This window comes from Mixophyes fleayi, unplaced genomic scaffold (assembly GCF_038048845.1).
Source record: "Mixophyes fleayi isolate aMixFle1 unplaced genomic scaffold, aMixFle1.hap1 Scaffold_35, whole genome shotgun sequence".
NCBI classification, from domain to species: Eukaryota; Metazoa; Chordata; class Amphibia; order Anura; family Limnodynastidae; genus Mixophyes; species Mixophyes fleayi.
The window spans coordinates 861,936-867,621 of NW_027447498.1; positions in this window are offsets into that span (position 1 = coordinate 861,936).

Sequence of the window (5,686 nt, forward strand, 5' to 3'; positions counted from 1 at the left end):
AATTGAATCATGAATCATGAATCATAAATTGAATCATGAATCATGAATCATGAATTGAATCATGAATCATGAATCGAATCATGAATCATGAATCAAGAATCATGAATCAAATAATGAATCATGAATTGAATCATGAATCATGAATCATGAATCATGAATTGAATCATGAATCATAAATCATGAATCATGAATTGAATCATGAATCATGAATCGAATCAGGAATCAAGAATTATGAATCGAATCATGAATCATGAATTGAATCATGAATCATGAATCATGAATTGAATCATGAATTGAATCATAAATCATGAATCATGAATTGAATCATGAATCATGAATCTGATCATGAATCATGAATCATGAATAATGAATTGAATCATGAATTATGAATCATGAATATATTCATGAATCATGAATTATGAATCATGAATTGAATCATGAATTGAATCATGAATCATGAATTATGAATCATGAATTAAATCATGAATCATGAATTATGAATCATGAATTGAATCATGAATTGAATCATGAATCATGAATCATGAATCGAATCATGAATCATGAATTGAATCATGAATCATGAATCATGAATTGAATCATGAATCATCAATTATGAATCATGAATTGAATCATGAATCATGAATTATGAATCATGAATCATGAATTGAATCATAAATCATGAATCATGAATCGTGAATCATGAATCATGAATCATGAATCATGAATTGAATCATGAATTGAATCATGAATCATGAATCATGAATTGAATCATGAATCATGAATCATGAATCATAAATTGAATCATGAATAATGTATTGAATCATGAATTGAATCATGAATCATGAATCATAAATTGAATCATGAATCATGAATCATGAATTGAATCATGAATCATGAATCAAATCATAAATCATGAATCAAGAATCATGAATCAAATAATGAATCATGAATTGAATCATGAATCATGAATCATGAATTGAATCATGAATCATAAATCATGAATCATGAATTGAATCATGAATCATGAATCGAATCAGGAATCAAGAATTATGAATCGAATCATGAATCATGAATTGAATCATGAATCATGAATCATGAATTGAATCATGAATCATGAATCATGAATTGAATCATGAATCATGAATTATGAATCATGAATTGAATCATGAATCATGAATCTGATCATGAATCATGAATCATGAATAATGAATTGAATCATGAATTATGAATCATGAATATATTCATGAATCATGAATTATGAATCATGAATTGAATCATGAATTGAATCATGAATCATGAATTATGAATCATGAATTAAATCATGAATCATGAATTATGAATCATGAATTGAATCATGAATTGAATCATGAATCATAAATCATGAATCGAATCATGAATCATGAATTGAATCATGAATCATGAATCATGAATTGAATCATGAATCATCAATTATGAATCATGAATTGAATCATGAATCATGAATTATGAATCATGAATCATGAATTGAATCATAAATCATGAATCATGAATCGTGAATCATGAATCATGAATCATGAATTGAATCATGAATTGAATCATGAATCATGAATCATAAATTGAATCATGAATCATGAATCATGAATCATAAATTGAATCATGAATCATGTATTGAATCATGAATTGAATCATGAATCATGAATCATAAATTGAATCATGAATCATGAATCATGAATTGAATCATGAATCATGAATCGAATCATGAATCATGAATCAAGAATCATGAATCAAATAATGAATCATGAATTGAATCATGAATCATGAATCATGAATCATGAATTGAATCATGAATCATAAATCATGAATCATGAATTGAATCATGAATCATGAATCGAATCAGGAATCAAGAATTATGAATCGAATCATGAATCATGAATTGAATCATGAATCATGAATCATGAATTGAATCATGAATTGAATCATAAATCATGAATCATGAATTGAATCATGAATCATGAATCTGATCATGAATCATGAATCATGAATAATGAATTGAATCATGAATTATGAATCATGAATATATTCATGAATCATGAATTATGAATCATGAATTGAATCATGAATTGAATCATGAATCATGAATTATGAATCATGAATTAAATCATGAATCATGAATTATTAATCATGAATTGAATCATGAATTGAATCATGAATCATGAATCATGAATCGAATCATGAATCATGAATTGAATCATGAATCATGAATCATGAATTGAATCATGAATCATCAATTATGAATCATGAATTGAATCATGAATCATGAATTATGAATCATGAATCATGAATTGAATCATAAATCATGAATCATGAATCGTGAATCATGAATCATGAATCATGAATCATGAATTGAATCATGAATTGAATCATGAATCATGAATCATGAATTGAATCATGAATCATGAATCATGAATCATGAATCATAAATTGAATCATGAATAATGTATTGAATCATGAATTGAATCATGAATCATGAATCATAAATTGAATCATGAATCATGAATCATGAATTGAATCATGAATCATGAATCAAATCATAAATCATGAATCAAGAATCATGAATCAAATAATGAATCATGAATTGAATCATGAATCATGAATCATGAATTGAATCATGAATCATAAATCATGAATCATGAATTGAATCATGAATCATGAATCGAATCAGGAATCAAGAATTATGAATCGAATCATGAATCATGAATTGAATCATGAATCATGAATCATGAATTGAATCATAAATCATGAATCATGAATTGAATCATGAATCATGGATCGTGAATCATGAATTGAATCATGAATCATGAATTATGAATCATGAATTGAATCATGAATCATGAATCATGAATTGAATCATGAATCATGAATCAAGAATCATAAATTGAATCATGAATCATGAATTGAATTATGAATTGAATCATGAATCATGAATCGAATCATGAATCATGAATCATGAATTTAATCATGAATCATGAATCAAATCATGATTCATGAATCATGAATTGAATCATGAATCATTAATTGAATCATGAATCATGAATCGAATCATGATTCATGAATCAAGAATCATGAATCGAATCATGAATCATTCATTGAATCATGAATTATGAATCATGAATCATGAATTGAATCATGAATCATAAATCATGAATCATGAATTGAATCATGAATCATGAATCGAATCATGAATCAAGAATTATGAATCGAATCAGGAATCATGAATTGAATCATAAATCATGAATCATGAATTGAATCATGAATTGAATCATGAATCATAAATCATGAATTGAATCATGAATCATGGATCATGAATCATGAAATGAATCATGAATTATGAATCATGAATTGAATCATGAATTGAATCATGAATCATGGATCATGAATCATGAAATGAATCATGAATTATGAATCATAAATTGAATCATGAATCGAATCATGAATCATGAATCATAATTTGAAACATGAATCATGAATCATGAATTGAATCATGAATCATGAATCATGAATCATGAATTGAATCATGAATCATGAATCGAATCATGAATCATGAATCATGAATCATGAATTGAATCAAGAATCATGAATCGTGAATTGAATCATGAATCATGAATCTTGAATCATGAATCATGAATTGAATCAGGAATCATGAATTATGAATCATGAATTGAATCATGAATCATGAATCATGAATTTAATCATGAATCATGAATCATGAATCATGAATTGAATCATGAATTGAATCATGAATCATGAATTGAATCATGAATCATCAATTATGAATCATGAATTGAATCATGAATCATGAATTATGAATCATGAATCATGAATTGAATCATAAATCATGAATCATGAATCGTGAATCATGAATCATGAATCATGAATTGAATCATGAATTGAATCATGAATCATGAATCATGAATTGAATCATGAATCATGAATCATGAATCATGAATCATAAATTGAATCATGAATAATGTATTGAATCATGAATTGAATCATGAATCATGAATCATAAATTGAATCATGAATCATGAATCATGAATTGAATCATGAATCATGAATCAAATCATGAATCATGAATCAAGAATCATGAATCAAATAATGAATCATGAATTGAATCATGAATCATGAATCATGAATTGAATCATGAATCATCAATTATGAATCATGAATTGAATCATGAATCATGAATTATGAATCATGAATCATGAATTGAATCATAAATCATGAATCATGAATCGTGAATCATGAATCATGAATCATGAATCATGAATTGAATCATGAATTGAATCATGAATCATGAATCATGAATTGAATCATGAATCATGAATCATGAATCATAAATTGAATCATGAATAATGTATTGAATCATGAATTGAATCATGAATCATGAATCATAAATTGAATCATGAATCATGAATCATGAATTGAATCATGAATCATGAATCAAATCATGAATCATGAATCAAGAATCATGAATCAAATAATGAATCATGAATTGAATCATGAATTATGAATCATGAATTGAATCATGAATCATAAATCATGAATCATGAATTGAATCATGAATCATGAATCGAATCAGGAATCAAGAATTATGAATCGAATCATGAATCATGAATTGAATCATGAATCATGAATCATGAATTGAATCATGAATTGAATCATAAATCATGAATCATGAATTGAATCATGAATCATGGATCGTGAATCATGAATTGAATCATGAATCATGAATTATGAATCATGAATTGAATCATGAATCATGAATCATGAATTGAATCATGAATCATGAATCAAGAATCATAAATTGAATCATGAATCATGAATTGAATCATGAATTGAATCATGAATCATGAATCGAATCATGAATCATGAATCATGAATTTAATCATGAATCATGAATCAAATCATGATTCATGAATCATGAATTGAATCATGAATCATTAATTGAATCATGAATCATGAATCGAATCATGATTCATGAATCAAGAATCATGAATCGAATCATGAATCATTCATTGAATCATGAATTATGAATCATGAATCATGAATTGAATCATGAATCATAAATCATGAATCATGAATTGAATCATGAATCATGAATCATGAATCGAATCATGAATCAAGAATTATGAATCGAATCAGGAATCATGAATTGAATCATAAATCATGAATCATGAATTGAATCATGAATTGAATCATGAATCATAAATCATGAATTGAATCATGAATCATGGATCATGAATCATGAAATGAATCATGAATTATGAATCATGAATTGAATCATGAATTGAATCATGAATCATGGATCATGAATCATGAAATGAATCATGAATTATGAATCATAAATTGAATCATGAATCGAATCATGAATCATGAATCATAATTTGAAACATGAATCATGAATCATGAATCGAATCATGAATCATGAATCATGAATCATGAATTGAATCATGAATCATGAATCGAATCATGAATCATGAATCATGAATTGAATCAAGAATCATGAATCGTGAATTGAATCATGAATCATGAATCTTGAATCATGAATCATGAATTGAATCAGGAATCATGAATTATGAATCATGAATTGAATCATGAATCATGAATCATGAATTGAATCATGAATCATGAATTGAATCATGAATCA